Here is a 17,899-nt window from a genome sequence, read left to right as displayed (position 1 = left end):
GATCTGTTCACTTTTTTCAGTTTTTTCACTGGTCCATAAAAGCTGGATTTAAAAAGATGCAAAAAACAGAGAATTTCACCAAAAAGGGAGATTAAATGCTGCCGAAACCTTGGATCGAAGGATGCCCCAACAGATCACCTGTTTAACTGTCTCCTCACTGGGGGATTTCAATCATTGAGCAATATTATTCTCTCCTTTTCTTTTGTTAAATGAAACCACTACTGTCACTTGGAGTTAATATCACTGTGTTCCAACTCCTGAATAATAAAATTGTGAGTTTCGTGATATTTTCTGGATACATTTCCTGCTGAAAGAACTAAGAACTCTTTTCTAATTTACACAATACTATATACACACTCATCAAGCCTCCGAAACTCGCATCCTTGGTGCTGCTCTCTCCTCCCAAACCTCATCTCATGTGACTGTTACATCATCACTCTGATTGTGGGAGGGGTTAATCCCACTTCTCTTCAGCATTAACCCTTTACATCCTCATACTGCACTGTCTGTCCAAAAAAATCGGTGGAGGGAACTTGAATTATCAAAACAGCAACAGCTGCCAGTTGAAAATCAACTCCACCCATCAGAGAGAGACTGTCAGAGAACTTCCTGCATCCAGTCCTGACCCTGTCACATGAAGCAGCTGCTCACCCAGACCCCACTCTCATCAACACTGAACATTTTTACTGAGACCCTTCAAATACTGTTTATAAAAGTCAGGAAAGATCAAAGTTCACACAGTTGTATTGAATACAACAAAGTTTAATATCTTCTCACCGTTTCTCGGTTACCACATGAGACTTAGGTTTTCTTATTGGTTCCTTTGATTTTTCTTGTTCCTGACTGACAAATATTCCAAACCTCAGATAAACCCTCCCACTTGCGTCATGTCCCAGTCTCGGTTAAAAGCAACACATAATGACACAAACACTCTCCTTCAGTGAGATTAATATCAAGCTGTTTTCCAGGTTGAATTGAACTGTGAACAAATTGATGTCAAAGAAGTTACCTTTGATGTATCAGCACTGAAATTCTGTACAAGGAGGAATCAGCCATTCCAATCTCATATCCTTCACAAAGGCTGTTTTTTTATGCGATTGAAATCCATCAAGTATTTTGAATTAAAGTTCACAAGACACAGATGTCAATGTTGATAATGAAACTTTTCAAGCATGTTGCTACTGTGAAATAAGGCTCTGCTGGGAATTGAACCCAGGATCTCCTGTTTATTAGACAGGTGCTTTAACTAACTAAGCTACAGAGCCAGATCACGAATGTGTGTGCAATTGAAATCAGAGGAAGGCCTTGTAGATAGTGGGCAGGCTTTGGCGAGTCAAGAGCTGAGTTCGTCACGGCAGTGTTCCCAGCCTCTGACTCGCTCTTGTAGTTGTAGCTGTAGTTGTAATTGTAATCGGCAACCGTCCGTCTCGGAAGACGATGGGCTACACCCGGGGTGTACGTCACTTCTGTGTGAAACATCGTTTGTTGTGGCTGGAGAGGACGACTCGTGAGTGACGATCCCTTCCTCAGCTGGTACAGATGAATATCATTGGCCCGAGGTCGACGGATAATTTTTCCTTCCTCTGAGCTCTCTTTCCCACCATCTGGTCATTTCTTTTGTCCTCTGCTTTTCCCATGGTCTTCCTGAATGCCTTTCTCCAGGAATTCCAGTCAGCAGGAAGGACTTCCCATGCATCGACTCCAATCCCAGTCAGCTTGAGATCTCGCTTTGCAGATGTCCTTGTATCACAGACGTGGGTGACCTGTTGGTCTCGTGCTGATAGCAAGCTCACCAAAGAGCATGTCTTTGGCAAAGCGACCGTCATCCATTCAGCACACATGACCCAGTCAACAGAGTCACTGCTGACTCAAGAGGGCAAACATGCTGCAGATCCCTGCACGCTGGTGTACTTCTGCATTCGGCACTCTGTCCTGCCAGGAGATGCCCAATATCCATCTGAGACAGCGGAGGTGGAAGCTGTTCAGCTGCTTTTCTTGGCTTGCATAAGTTGTTGATGCTTCTCCACTAGAAAGGAGGGTGCTGAGAACACAAGCCTGGTACACGCGGAGTTTTGTATTTTCGATCAGTTTGCTGTCGGTTCACACTCGTCTTCTCAACTTTGACATGACAGCTGCAGCATTGACAATCCTGGTGCTGATTTCAGTATCAAGGGCCAGATTGCTGGTGATTGTTGATCGAAGGTCTGTGAAGCTGTTGACAACCTCCAAAGTGAGGCTGTCGATGTTGATGGAAGGTGGAGTCTCTACGTCCTGGCCCATAACTTTGATCTTCCTGATGCTGATCGTCAGTCCAAACTCCTTGCAGGCCAGGGAGAACCGATATACAAGCTGCTGTTAATGAACTTCATTATGGGATGTCAGCACAGCGTCATCAGCAAACAGCAACTCACAGACCAAGAACTGACTCATTTTGGTCTTGGTGCGCAGTCTTGCCAAGATGAACAGCTTGTCATCAGCTCTGGTATGCAGGTGGACACCCCCATCTGAGTCACTGAAAGTTTAAAATAGCAGCATGGAGAAGAATATGCCAATTGTAAAGGATGTGAGCTGTGAGGAGGTTACAAGGAGGCTTCCAGGGGACTTGGACAGGATAAGTGAATGAAATGACAGATGGAATATAATGTGAATAAGTGTGAAGTTATCCATTTTGGTAGAATAAACAGAAAGACAGAATATTTCTTAAATGGTGAGAGGTTGGGAAGTGTTGATGTCCAAAGGGACCTGGGTGCCCTTGTTCATGAGACACTAAAAGCTCGCATGCAGGTGCAGCAATCAATTAGGAAGGCAAATGGTATGTTGGCCTTAACACGAGGGGTCATGAGTACAGGAATAAAGATGTCTTGCTGCAATTGTATAGAGCCTTGGTGAGATCCTGCTGGAGTATTGTGCACAGTTTTGGTTTCCTTATCTAAGGAAGGATATACTTGACACAGAGGGAGTGCAACGGAGGGTCACCAGACTAATCCCTGGGATGGTGGGATTGTCTTCTGAGGAAACGGGGCTTGTATTCCTTAAAGTTTCATTTAAAAGGCCATTTAAAACTGAGATAGGGTGGAATTTCTTCACTCAGAGGGTGGTGAATCTTTGGAATTCTCTACCTCAGGGGTTTGTGAAAGTTCAATCATTGAGCATGTTCAGGACAGAAATTGATAGAAATCTTGATACTCATGACATCAAGGGATATGGGGAGAGCGCGGGAAAGTGGTGTTGAGGGAGATGATCATCAAGGATGTAATTGAATGACAGATCAGGCTCGACAGGGTAAACTGCCTCCTCCTACGTTCCGAAGAGAGTTTGCACCAGGACACAGCCCTGTTTTACCCCACTGCTGATCGTGAAAGTGTCTGATGTTGCTCCATTGTAACTGACGGAACTGTGCATGTTCTCGTGGAAAGAAGAGATGACGCCCAAGAGTTCAGGAGGGCAGCCTAGTTTCCACAGCAATTTGAAGAGTCCGTCTCTGCAAACAAGATCGAAGGCCTTGGTGATGTCTATAAAGACAATGTAGAGTGGTCTGTACTGTTCACAGTACTTCTCCTGTAACTGCCGAAGTGAGAAAATCATGTCGACTGTCGATCTACCAGCTCTGAAGCTGCACTGAGACTCAGGATAGATGTGATGTCAGGGTCTGCAATCTGGTCAGAGCAATGCGAGCAAAGACCTTCCCCACAATACTTAGCAAGCAGATGCCTCGCTAATTGCTGCAGTCACTGCGATTGCCTTTATTGTTGCACAAGGTGACAATGTTTGCATCACGCATGTTGAGAGGCGCAGATCTCCCCTTCCAACAGAGACACAGAAGTTCATGGGGATGCTGCAGCAGAGCTGCTTTTCCACTTTTGATGATTCCAGGTGGAATATCATCATTTCCCAGGGCTTTACCACTGGCAAGACGGTCAATGGCGTTGTTGAGCTCCATGGTGGTGTCGCTGTCCAGCTCCTCCATGACAGGGAAGTCTGGAATGGTGCTGAGAGCTACTTCAATGACAATGTTCTCCGTTATGTAGAGTTCAAGGTAATGCTCCACTCACCTTTCCATCTGCTTGTTAGGTTCAGTGATGATCACCCCTGTCTTTGTCTTCAAAGGTGTTGATTTAGTTACTGCTGCTCCCATTGCTTTCATAATTTTTTTTTTATTCATTCATGTGATGTGATCATCACTGGCTAAGCCAGCATTTATTGCCCATCCCTCATTTCCCATGAGAAGGTGGTGGTGAGCTGCCTTCTTGAACCGCTGCAGTCTGTGTGAGGTAGGTACACCCACAGTGCTGTTAGGAAGGGAGTTCCAGGATTTTGACCCAGCAACAGTGAAGGAAAGGCCAAGTCACGATAGTGTGTGGCTTGGAGGGGAACTTGCAGGTGGTGGTGTTCCCATGAATTTGCTGCCCTTGTCCTTCTAGTTGGTAGAGGTTGCGGGTATGGAAGGTGCTGTCTAAGGAACCTTGGTGTGTTGAATTCCTTCATATGTCCCTCTAGCATCCCCCAGATTCAGTGGCAGTTTGTATGCTGTTGCAGAGTTTTAACCAGTATTGATTGGTGCAGTGCTGAGCAGTCTGCAGAGACTTGTTTCTGGCAGCTCTGAGAGCGTCTAGAGTTTGTTTGCTGGTGACTTGTTTGTAGTTCATGAGGACTCTCTTCTTAGTTGCAGTAACTGACTCCATTTCAGTCCAATAAGCCTCAAACCAGTGAGCATTCCTCCCATCTCTTTTCCTATACACAGCGAGTGCAGAGTTATAGATGGTGGCGTGCAGATGATTCCACTTTGATACCACACTGAGGCCTTGGGCGTTTTCTGAAAGAGCCTGATCGAGGATGTTGAGGAACTCCTGGGTCCTTTCTGGATCAGTGGTTCGGCAAGTGTTGATCCGAGAACGACCTTTCTTCTTGGATGGGTGAAGCTTTCTTGGCTGAAGCCTGACCTTGCTACACACCAGGGAGTGGTCAGTGTCTCAGTCAGCGCTATGATAGCTGCGTGTGATGAGGACACTGCTGAGGGTGGTACGTCTGGTGATGATAAGGTCTAGCTGGTGCCAGTGGCATGATCTCGGATGTCTCCAGGACACCTTGTGGCACAGCTTGACCTGGAAATAGCTGTTCGTCACACAGAGTCCATGGTGACAGCATAGCTCCAGAAACCTCTGTCCATTTTCGTTCATCTTGCTAATCCCCTGGTGCCCTATGCTCGTTGGCCAAGCTGTAGTCAGTACCCAAGCTTGCGTCGAAATCCCCTAGAAGATACAGTCCCTCAGTGCTGGGAATTCTACTGATGGCAGTGTCAAGTGTCTCATAGAATTGATCCTTGACATCTGGGGTGGAGGTGAGTGTCGGCACATAGATGCACATGAGATTAACTGGGCCCGCGCTTGTTGACAAGTGAAGGGTAAGAAGTCTCTCTGAGCCTACTGTGGGTGGTTCACTCATCACAAGTAGCATGTTATTTACTGTGAAACCCACTCCATGCTCACGAGTTGCCTCTTGGGCTTTCCCCTGCCAGAAGAAGGTGTAGTGTTTCTCTTTGAGGGATCCACTTTGAATGAGTCTAGTTTCTTGCAGCACAGCAATGTCCACATTGAGCCTTGTGAGTTCCTTGTCAATCACAGCTGTCTTGTGTGTGCTATCAACCTGCAGAAGGTTGTCGGTAAGGCCAGGACACATGGTCCTTACATTCCAGCTTGTGATGCGAAGCACTGGTGTCTTCTTTGTTGAGTTTGTCTTGCCTGGTGCATAGATTATCAATCCGCCAGTTGAGAGATATCTCTCGAAGCCGCAAGCACCCATTGAAGCAAGTAGGTCGTGGCAGGACAGCACCTAACTGACTGGGGGCTGCACAGCTTGGAGTAGGTGGTAGTTATCCATTGAGACGCGATGATCTCTCCCACTGTCAAAAGTAGCCCCTGGTGCTCATACTCTACACCAATTGAGTGAGAGCTTATAATCGGTAACTGTTTCTTCCCATATTTTGCTAATGTTTAACCATGAAGCTGGAGTGTCCTCTCCAGGGCACAGGCCTGGGCAAATAGTATGGAGACACTGAGCATCAGGACCCCCTCTCAGCATTGCTAGTATTGTCCAAAGGAAAGGAAAAAAACAGTACTATTTGGTACCAGCTCTGCTGTAGGAGTTGCTGGAAAACTACCTGATAAGTAACAGGTATGGGACTCCACTCCGGATTTACTGTCCAGGTTTACTCCCTAAGCCTTCTTCTCTCTCAAGACACCCACAGGGAAGTGAGACTTTTTGCCCATAGATGGGGCTCTGTTTCTTGGCATCAGGATGGAACCACACGCCAGTGGGCCTGCATGAAATGCACAAGGATATCACACACTGCCCCATCCCTGTGACAGCTCAGAGAGATACCCTGATGATAATATACCCCACAGGAAAATCACAAACAGCCCCCTCCCTAGGACAGCTCAGGGTCAGACACTGCACACACTGCAACAACAGTGACATTACTGTATTAGTCCCTCCATTCTGAAAAACAAGCATTCACCCTACTTTATGCTTTCCGTCTCTCAGCCAATCTTGTATCCACGCTGCCACTGCCTCTTTAATCCCATCTGCTCAAATTTTGTTAACAAGTCTATTTTATGGTACTTTTTCAAACACAATTTTGAAGTGCAGACACACACCATCAACCTCACCACCCTGGTCAACTCTCTCTAAACCTCATCAAAGAAATTAATTCATTAATTAATTCATACACAATCTTCTGTTAACCAATCTGTGCTGGCTGTTATTTATTAGCCCATGTTCTACCAAGTGCCAGTTAATTTTCTCCTGGATAATTGTCTCTAAAAGTTTCCCCACCACTGACATTAGACTAACTGGTCTGTAGTTCCTGGGTTTATCTCTCTTTTTAAACAGGGCTGTTAAATTAGCAATCCTTGCAGACTTATCTTTCAGTTCTGGAAAGTCTATTGTGGACAATCTCTTTGGGCATGACTTTAACCAATTAAAGCAACAGGATACTTGATTAATAAGTCCAGAACTTTTATTGAGAGTAAAATAGTACTTAATAATTGGAAGTAAAATTATCTTGAACAAACTTGGGGAATATAACTTTACAGCTCTAGCAGGTGTGTGGACTAGTCGAGCTTGGTCTCAGAGTGTCACGGTCCTCTTTGTCCAGCCTAGATCCCTCATCAGGTGGAGAACTTGGTCGATGATCTGAGCCTTTACCCCTGAGATCTTCTCGTGTTCCTGCACACTGAAACCTGACAAGATCCCTACTTTTAACCCCTGGATGGCCATCACACCACCTTGTAAAATAATAATTGGTCTGAGCTGTTGCTACGTACATTTAATTGATGATGTCTTCCACTAACAGCCAACTGTCCTCAGAATCTCAGACATGAGTACAATGGAGTGGTTTCACACTGTCTCCCAATCTGATCTGAAACAAGTTTCCTATTCATTAAATCGAGACTCTTGAAAATGATGGAAATACTCAGCAGGTCTGGCAGCATCTGTGGAGAGAGAAACAGAGTTAACGTTTCAGATCTGTGATCTTTCATCAGAACTGGGCTGAAATTGTCTGAGGGACTGAGATTGTGGAATCATTTTCAGGGTCAAAAACATTGTACACTGTAAGGATAGGAAGATGGTGATTATTAAGTATAGTGCAAGAATATAGATGCTTTTACATTATTTGAATCAACATTGATTTAAACTTTGTGCTCACGAAACCTATCTTTTGATCACAATGACATTGATAACAATGGAAAAAGCAACACATGCATTTCACGACCACAGGACTTTGTAAAGCCTTTTACAGCCAATGAAGTACTTTCCAAGTGTCGTCACTGTGCAGTACAATACAATACCCGACAAGAAGGATATTTCACATTCGAGTCACGCAAGTCCCAGGCAATGACCTTCTGAAACAAGAGAGAATCTAACCCTCTCCCCTTGACATTCAACAGCATTACGATTGCTGAATCCCCCACGATCAACATCCTGGGGGTTACCATTGACCAGAAACTGAATTGCAGTAGCCATATAAATATCATGGCTACAAGAGCTGGTCAGACACTAGGAATCCTGCGGCAAGTAACTCACCTATCAGGTAACACAGAGAATGCTCATCAGCTAATCTATAATTGCTTAGTTTTCTTACTTTTGCTGTTATTATTCGGTTTTTCATCCTTTTCAGTTCCTGACTCCGGATATTATTGTGATTAAATGTGAAAAGATACACTGTGTCTCTGCCCCGGTATATTGGCTCTTTCTCTGTGCAGTGCTGTGTGCACTCAGATACTGACAGTGTCTCTCCCTCCCTCAACTTTCCAGCCCTGACGGTGCAGAAAGCGCTGCTCAAAGTTACACATTCTGACTGTTTGCAGTTGATTAGTTAGAGATTATTAACGTATCCTTCTGCAGCGCTGCCTCGGTTAATAACAGCAGATCGAAGTCACATTTCAGATACAGAAACAGACGCATCAATTATTCACTCTTTCCCAGAGTGAGTGAGGCCGGGAGAAGCAGCAACATTCCGGCCCCACACTCTGCAATTACCCAGCACCAGCGGAAAGCAGTGAATACAGATTCAATCAGTGGGTTAATGTCCATTACAGGGATGCAAGATTCCACGGCCCAGGATAAACATCCCCATACACCGAGAACAAGCTCAGGAAAACCCGGGGGAGTTAATATCCCAATCACTGAGCATTCCAGTAATATTGAACAAGCTCCTGAACTGAGTGAACCTTTCAAAGGACAGAAGTGATGACGAGGTCAAAAAGGTCTGAACAGTTGAGGTGACTGAGCGGTTTCAGCTTCTCTGTTCAGGTTGCAGCTTTCACTGGAGGCATGTGTTTAAATCCCACTTCTGACAACTTGATTTTCAGTTACTTTGCAGAGCTTCCTTGAAGGTTTGAGGTAGAGTAAATACTGAGGAACTGTTTCTAACTGCTGAACGGTCAGTAACCGAAGGTTACAGATTTAAAGTGACTCACAAAACCAGAAGGAACATGAGGAAAAATTCCTTTCTGCAACGTGTGGTTAGGATTTCAGTTATGTGGATAGATTGGAGAAGCTGGGGTTGTTCTCCTTCGAGAGAAGATTTGATAGAGGTGTTCACAATCATGAGGGGTCGTGACAGATCCGATAGAGAGTAACTGTTGGTAGAAGGATTGAGACTCAGGTAAAAGCTGTGGATCAGTTGGTCACACTCACCTCGAAATCACAAGCTTCTGGGTTCAGATTGCACAGCTGACACTCCAGTGCAGCACTGAGGGTGTTGAAGGTGCTGCCTTTCAGGTGTGATGTTAAACCAAGACCTGGTCTGCATGTTTGGGTGAATGTAAAAGATCCCATGCTGCAATTTCAAACAAGTGAAGAGCAATTCTCCCTGGTGTTGTGATCAATATTTGCCCCTCAATCAGATCAGTTGGTCATTATCACATTGCTGTTTGTGGGTATTAGCTGCTGCATTTCTGACATTACAACAGTGATTACACTTCAAAAGTATTACATTGTTTACAAAGTGCTTTGATATGTCCAGTGGTCAGGAAAGGTGCTATATAAATGCAAGTCTTTTCTTTCTTTATCACAACACATTGCAGTGTAAAAAATGGTTCCTCATGTCACCTCTGGTTCTTCTGCCAATCACCTGATATCTGTGTCCTCTGCTTACTGACCCTTTTACCACTGGAAACAGTTTCTCCTTATTTAAACTATTGAAAACCTCCATGATTTTGAACAAATGTGTCAAATCTTTTCTGAATTTTCTCTGCTGCAAGGAGAAGAACCCCAGCTTCTCCAATCTCTCCACATAACTGAAATCCCTCACCCTGCAACCATTGTGGTAAATCTCTTTTTTATTCTTTCCTGGGTTGTGGGCACTGCTGACACAATGTGATTCCTATCAACGGAGCGGCCTGCTGACATCATCAGAGAGCGCCAAGCTGCGCATAGGCACAGCTACATCTTGCCAGTATTAAGTGGCACATGCACAGGATGATGTCATGGCTCAGCACCAACATCAGCGCAAATCAGCGCCTGGTCCATCTTCGCACATGCACGCTAAAGCGTCATCGGGTATCCAGCCTCTCACTCAGCTGAAGGAAGCGGCTGAATGGGAGACTTTGAGGTTGGAGCTCTCCCCACTCGGCCTTGACGCTTCTTCTCCTCAGCTGCTCGCTCTCCACCTCGCTGCTCCCCTGGCCGATTGTTCCCTGTTCGCGTCACCCAGCTCTCCTGCCACTCGCTCCCAGCCCCCCAACCCCCACTCCAGCCATTAGCTCTATGCCGTGCCACTTTCCTCCTCTTGGTCACTCGTTCTTCACTCCTACGTCACGCTTTATGAGAGGCATAGATAGTGTAGATAGCCAGACTCTGTTTCCCATGGTCGGGGTGACTAAAACTAGAGAGCATAGATTTAAGCTAAGAGGGAGGAGGTTTAAAAGGGGTCAAAGGGGTAAATTTTTCACAGAAAGAATAGTGGGTATCTGGAATGAGCTGCCTGGTGGAGGCAGGAACAGTAGTCACATTTAAGAGGCATCTGGACAGCTACTTGAATGAGCAAGGCATGGAGGGATATGGAATAAATGCAGGCGGGTCTGATTAGTATAGATAGGCATTATGGTCGGCATGGACGCGGTGGGCCAAAGGGCCTGGTTCTATGCTGTACGACTGTATGACTCTCTGTGACTCCTGTTAATTGTTTAATTATCCACCACCATTCAGGACTGGATGTGGCAGGACTGCAGAGCTTTGATCTGATCTGTTGATTGTGAGATTGCTGAGCTCTGTCTATTGCATGCTGCTTCCGCTATATGACATGCAAGTAATTCTGTGTTGTAGCTTCACCAGGTTGACACCTCATTTTTAGGTCTGCTTGGTGCTGCTCCTGACATGCCCTCCTGCACACTTCATTGAACCACTATTGCTCCCTTGGCTTGATGGTAATGGTAGAGTGAGGGATATGCCAGGCCATGAGGTAACATATTGTGCTTAAATACAATTCTGCTGCTGCTGATGGCCCACAGTGCCTCATGGATGCCCAGTTTTGAGCTGCCAGATCTGTTCATTTCTTCCCTCAGACATAATTGAAAAAGAAAATTCTGAAGAAATGCATGAACTAAATAAAAAGGAGAGAGAAATAAATACTGACAAAATAGATGGCAGCATTTGGAAGGTAAAAAGATTTCAGATTTATTATTGATGAGTGAGAGGAATTTCTCACACTTTGGGGCTTCTGTAAGTGGATTTACTGTATCAGAGTAGAAGTACTGTTTCAGGCCTTGTTAGCTCAGTTGGTACAGCATGAGACTTTTAATCTCAGGGTCTTGGATTTGAGACCCTTGTTGTGTGGTTGCTCTTCCCTTTTTCAGTCTTCATCGGCAGAGAGTTCAAGGAGTGTTTGAAATTAAACTCAACAACATCACCAGATTTCAACCCCCACCCCTTGCCCCCCTCCCAGTGTCGTTGACAGGACCATCAACCTCTGCCTTCCCCCTTCCCCTCCCTCCCAGAACTGCGACAGGAATCCCCTTGTCCTCACTTTCCACCCCACCTGCCTCCACATCCAAAGGATCATCTTCCACCATTTCCACCACCTCCAGCGTGATGCCACCACCTACCTCATCTTCCCCTCCCCTGTCAGCATTCTGTGAGAATAAGAAATACTGAAATGTTGTTTCTACAGCTTGTGGAAAGTTACCAAGAAGTCATTTGTGCGCAACATAATGAAATCACTGAAAAAGAGAACTGATAAGGGTATGTAAGTAGAGACCTTAAGACAGTACATCACTGAAAAAGAGAACTGATAAGGGTATGTAAGTACAGACCTTGGGACAGTACATCACTTAATAATTGTGCTTAGGCAGATAAAAGAGAAACAGCAAGAGTTAGAACAAAGGATGTAGTGAATAAGAAACTGCCCCACTAAGATAAAGGCTGACAGCTGCAAGTTAAAACACACAATGGAGAGCCAAATAAGGTAAAACAAAAACAAGAGTTAGGGGCTAGAAAGTTAGAGTAGGGGGAGAAGTAAACAGAGGAGGAGACTGTAGCAACCAGAGGATAGGTTAGTGTCATAATACGTTATAACCAATAATGTAAAATAAAGGCGTGGACAAATGGATTTGTATTGTATAAACATGAACTGAATATGTTGATCGGTGTGCCTGCTTGTAGGACACCCGATCTTGCAAGAACGTTAAATAAACTTACTTCTTCAGAGTTTGACTTGGTGTAAATTATTATTAAGTGGGCTACGTTTCTCACAATTGGGGGCTCGTCCGGGATCTCTTCATCATTGCCGGGACCGCGGCCGACGACAAACGAGAAGACGCGTCCCGTTAATTTAAAAACGGTCTCGTTTCTCTCGTTGGTAGCGGACCCGAGTAATTGACTGAAAACGATCCTAGGGAAGTCACTCTGAACGAGTATTTAGTGCGGCAGGTACACATGTGAAGTCAGGCAACTCCGTGCACGGACCAAGGTAAGAAAAAGGACTTTTAAGTATTATCTTGGTGACTTATGGTTAACTGTAGGATAAGACCTTCTAAGTACCAAAAGTCCTTGAGGAGTGAATTTTACAGTCCTGCAGTATAAGACCCTTCAGCTAGGAGGTGAGTACTGTATGGTATAAGACCCTTCAGTTAGGAGGTGAATACCGTAAGGTACAAAACCCTTCAGCTAGGAGGTGAATACCGTAGGGTACAAGACCCTTCAGTTAGGAGGTGAATACTGTCGGGTATAAGACCCTTCAGTTAGGAGGTGAATACCATAGGGTACAAGACCCTTCAGTTAACCATGGGAAATAAATCGTCTAAAAAGGAAGACGATGGGAGACAAGGAAAGTCTGCCGGCAACATCCCTCCAGAAAGTCCATTGGGACGGATGTTGGGGTATTGGGATTTAGAGTCAAAAACCAAGGAGAAAAAGACCCAAATATGATCTAAGGACAGCAAGAAGGACCACCCCTAAACCCGACGATAACGACGACGATAGAGACAGAGAGTCTCCTAAGACAATGATGCCCTTGAGAGAGGTACCAATAGGAAATAATGAAATGGGATTTGTTAGTGCACCATTAACGTCAGGAGAGGTAAGAGTGTTTAAAAAGGAAATTAAAGTCCTCGTAGAAGACCACTGAAAATTTGGGAAAGAGAAAACCCTCCCGGGGCAGGGGGAAACGAACCAGCTGAACAAAAATACCCTAATCAAGACCCGCAGTGGCAGCACAATAATATCGGCCATAGGGGCCAGATGAAAGACCTTAGAAATCTGATAGTAAAAGGCATTGTTGTAAACAAGTAGTTGAAGCCCCTGCAAAACTTATGCCTTTACAGAGTTACCGCAGGCCCCTCTTATGGCACAAGCAGGCGACGTATTGAGTGCGACCCCTCTGGGTGTTGAAGGCTGTTTCTAGACAAATAGAGACCACTAAAGGCACCTATGTGTGATCAAGGGATTGATTTTTAAAAATGTTTTGAAGAATCAAAAGGGGGAACTGTGAGAACAGAATTTAGATTTTAGAATTTTTAAGAACAGAATTACATGGGAACATTTAAGACGAAACAATTAATCAGTCATGTGTTGCTAACAAGCTAGCTGACTTCATAACTTCAGGGCTGCAGAGGCAACTTGGCCTTGCAGCTGGTACAGCGAGAGAGAGAGAGAGCGAGACATTGTACTTCAACAGCACTCTTCTTATCACCCAGACATGACAATCCTAGGGAAAGGCTAGAATGAAAAACATACCTACCAGGCTAATACACGCCCCCTTGTTAGAGGGTGGCTCAGCCTACCCTGACACAATTAATCAGTCATGTCCTGCTAACAAGCTAGCTTCAGTGCTGTCGGGAGGGACAGCTTATCAGAAATGACTTCATAACTGTTAGAGGGTGGCTCAGCCTACCCTTCTGATTCAGCAGTGGCTGAGTTTTTTATATTTGCTTTTATCTTATACTGTTTAAATGTTATTTGAGTAAATAGATCCATATAATCCTAGTGAATATATATAATCATATATAAGTTGATCAGTAGAGAGAGAAGGTTATCATAGAATGATAAAAGGGGGGAATGTGGAAGTGAGCAGAAAGGCATGGCACTATGCTTAATGGGAAATATAGCCAAGTTAGGAATAATAGCTTTGCTGAGCTTTGATTTTAAGTGGCAGAAACCACAATGAAATAGCTAAAAGGGATGGCCAGAGTGTGTGCAAGCTGTGGCAGCCACAGCACTTCAGACCAAGGAAGTCATTTTACCTCGAAGCTATAACAAGAAATAGTTAGGGGATTGGGAATCCAATGGGACTTCCATACCCCTTGGCACCCTCCCTCTTCAGGACGGGTGGAAAGAATGAATCAGACCTTAAAGAAACACCTGTCCAAACTGATACTTGAAACAAGGTTACCCTGGACAAAATGTTTACCTATAGCAATACTCAGAATTCGGACAGCCCCTAGAAAAGATGTGGGACTGTCCCCCTATGAAATGCTATTCGGATTACCCTATATGGGAACCAGGGGCAAGATGCCAACCTTAGAAACTAAAGATTTGTTTCTAAAGAACTATATACTGGCGTTGTCTTCCTCATTGTCATTCCTCAGGAAGCAAGGCCTGTTTGCACAGACACCACCTCTCGAATTTGCAGTGCACAAGATCCAACCAGGAGATTGGGTTCTGGTGAAATCGTGGAAAGAGACTAAACTACAACTGAACTGGGAAAGACCATACCAGACTCTCCTAACCACTGAAACAGCCATAAGAACGGCAGAAAGAGGTTGGACCCACTACACAAGAATCAAGGGGCCGGTACAAACCCCGGCCGAGGAAGGAACTTGGACAACCGAATTAACAGAAGAACCATTGAAAATAAAGCTAAAAAGACTTTGAATAACAAACTTTTTTTTAATATAACGGCGCGAGCGCGGAAATACTGTCTGTAATATTGTGTGCCTTCTTTCTTTCTTTTCAAAAGTAGCCAGGAAATAAAATGGGTTGGATGTTTTTGTATTACCCACTTCCAATTAGACAACAAGGTGTTTGGAGTAACAGTTAGAGAAGGGAAAAAGAAAGGTGAATTAAAATGTTGTTTTCAGGTAACAATAGATAAGACTGGTAAACCAGCTAACAAACTAAAAGGGACCTCTCATAACGATCCTAACATAGTAAAAATAATAGAGGTAAAAGACTTGAGAAAGACAATTGAGATAGAAACCGGTTACGGGGACACAAATGCCTGGGTAGAATGGATAAAATATACTGTAAAAAGTTTGAACAAAAACAATTGCTATGCTTGTGCATCTGGTAGACCGATAGCTCAAGTAGTACCTTTCCCACTGGGGTGGGAGCGTGACCGAAAGGGCATGGAATGCATGTTAGCCCTATATCAGGATAAGACGGCTTGGGGTATTCAAACTTGCATATCCTTGTCAATAATGTTCCCTCCCCTAGAGAAAGAAGATTCAAGGACTCCCCCTTCATTTTTAGCCACCAGTGTGAATCACACATCATGCGTATGTCGACACGGTGTGGAGCGAACCAGCAATATGGGAGAGTTGAAGTCATGCATAGAGACTGAGGACGTAACTGGAAGAGTCAGGGGAGGGAACTACTCATCATTGAATGTTCCCAGAGCGGATTTGTGGTGGTATTGCGGAGGAAAAATCCTGAGACAGACCCTACCCTCCCAGTGGAAGGGGACGTGCGCAATTGTTCAATTGGCAATACCATTCACCTTGGCATTTGAGAAACAAAAGATAATAACGAGGGAAAGGGGTAAAAGGGAAGCGATAGCGAACTCTTTTGACGACCAGGTATACATGGATTTCATAGGGGTCCCAAGAGGGGTACCTGATGAATTCAAGGCCCGAAACCAAATAACCGCCGGTTTCGAGTCTTTGTTTTGGTGGGTCACTATTAACAAAAATGTAGATTGGATAAATTATATTTATTACAACCAACAAAGATTTATAAATTATACTAGAGATGCGGTAAAAGGTATAGCTGAACAATTAGACGCCACTAGTAGAATGGCTTGGGAAAATCGACTGGCTCTAGATATGATCTTAGCAGAAAAAGGAGGTGTGTGTATAATGTTAGGAGGGAAATGTTGCACACTTATCCCAAATAACACAGCACCCGATGGTTCAATCACCCGAGCACTGCAAGGGTTAACAACTTTAGCAGAGGAGATGGCCGAAAATTCAGGAGCAGACACTTCCCTGACGGGGTGGCTTGAATCCTGGTTTGGAAAATGGAAAGGCATGATAATCTCGGTTTTTACCTCCCTGATCATGGTTGTCGGAATACTAATAGCCATCGGGTGTTGTATTATTCCTTGTGTAAGAGGGCTGACACAGCGATTGATTGAGACAGCTTTGACGAAGCAGATGTCAATACAAAGAGGCCAGGAAGAGAGTATGTACCTGTTAGGTAATGACAAAGTGGATAGTATCAACGGAAATACAGACATTGAAAAGGCGGCTGAAATAATGCTCAGAGGATTTGAGAGGACATATGAGAACCCTCCGCAGTATGTAGAAAACAACAAGGATTAAGTAAAAGAAAAGGGGAAATTGTGAGAATAAGAAATACTGAAATGTTGTTTCTACAGCTTGTGGAAAGTTACCAAGAAGTCATTTGTACACAACATAATGAAATCACTGAAAAAGAGAACTGATAAGGGTACGTAAGTAGAGACCTTAAGACAGTACATCACTGACAAAGAGAACTGATAAGGGTATGTAAGTGGAGACCTTAATACAGTACATCACTGAAAAAGAGAACTGATAAGGGTATGTAAGTACAGACCTTGGGACAGTACATCACTTAAAAATTGTGCTTAGGCAGATAAAAGAGAAACAGCAAGAGTTAGAACAAAGGATGTAGTGAATAAGAAACTGCCCCACTAAGATAAAGGCTGACAGCTGCAAGTTAAAACACACAATGGAGAGTCAAATAAGGTAAAACAAAAACAAGAGTTAGGGGCTAGAAAGTTAGAGTAGGGGGAGAAGTAAACAGAGGAGGAGACTGGAGCAACCATAGGATAGGTTAGTGTCATAATACGTTATAACCAATAATGTAAAATAAAGGCGTGGACAAATGGATTTGTATTGTATAAACATGAACTGAATATGTTGATCGGTGTGCCTGCTTGTCGGGCACCCGATCTTGCAAGAACGTTAAATAAACTTACTTCTTCAGAGTTTGACTTGGTGTAAATTATTATTAAGTGGGCTACGTTTCTCACAATTCTGAAGGGATAGTTCCCTCCACGACACCTTGGTCCACTCCTCCATTATCCCTGACACCTCGTCCCCTTCCCAAGGCAGCTTCTCATGCAATCGCAGGAGATATAATACCTACCCTTTTCCCTCCTCTCTGCTCATTATTTAAAGCCCAAACACTCCTTTCAGGTGAAGCAGCGAATTACTTGTACTTCTTTCAATTTAGTGTACTGTATTCGCTGCTCACATTGCAGTCTCCTCCAAATTGGGGAGACCAAACGCAGATTATGTCGAACACCTCTGCTCAGTCCGAAAGCATGACCCCGAGCTTCTGGTTCCTTGTCGTTTCAACACTCCCCCCTGCTCTCATGTCAACATTTCTGTCTTGGGCCTGTTCCAGTGTTCCAGTGATCATCTCCATGGAAAGATCAATCTTACACGCTAGCTCAAATGTTGGATTTTGTATGTTAAGTATCTTTTCTCATCCAAAGATTACACTATCAATCATTCACCACTCTGTCTTCTCCTGAACTTCGAGTTCAAATTTGTTTGTGAAGTTGAGTGACACGTTAAGACAGCACAGTCTTTGTCTTTGTGAAGGAAGTGATTTCGGAATGGCTGTTTGAAACTGCCCCTCCTTGCACAGAAATTCAGTGCAAATACTCAAATCACCCACAATTTCTTTGTGAGAA

At 44.2% G+C, this 17,899-nt stretch overlaps 1 non-coding gene across 1 annotated transcript; it reads right to left on the bottom strand.

The window, feature by feature from the left end:
- Positions 1–1,191: 1,191 nt before the first annotated feature.
- On the bottom strand, positions 1,192–1,265 carry trnai-aau (transfer RNA isoleucine (anticodon AAU)). The gene has a single exon. It is a non-coding gene; the product is annotated as a tRNA-Ile (tRNA).
- Between the last annotated feature and the right edge of the window lie 16,634 nt (positions 1,266–17,899).

The sequence above is a fragment of the Heterodontus francisci genome, unplaced genomic scaffold (assembly GCF_036365525.1).
Source record: "Heterodontus francisci isolate sHetFra1 unplaced genomic scaffold, sHetFra1.hap1 HAP1_SCAFFOLD_61, whole genome shotgun sequence".
NCBI lineage: Eukaryota > Metazoa > Chordata > Chondrichthyes > Heterodontiformes > Heterodontidae > Heterodontus > Heterodontus francisci.
The sequence above is the reverse complement of the archived record's forward strand: the minus strand, read 5'-3'. Positions and strand labels throughout refer to the sequence as shown.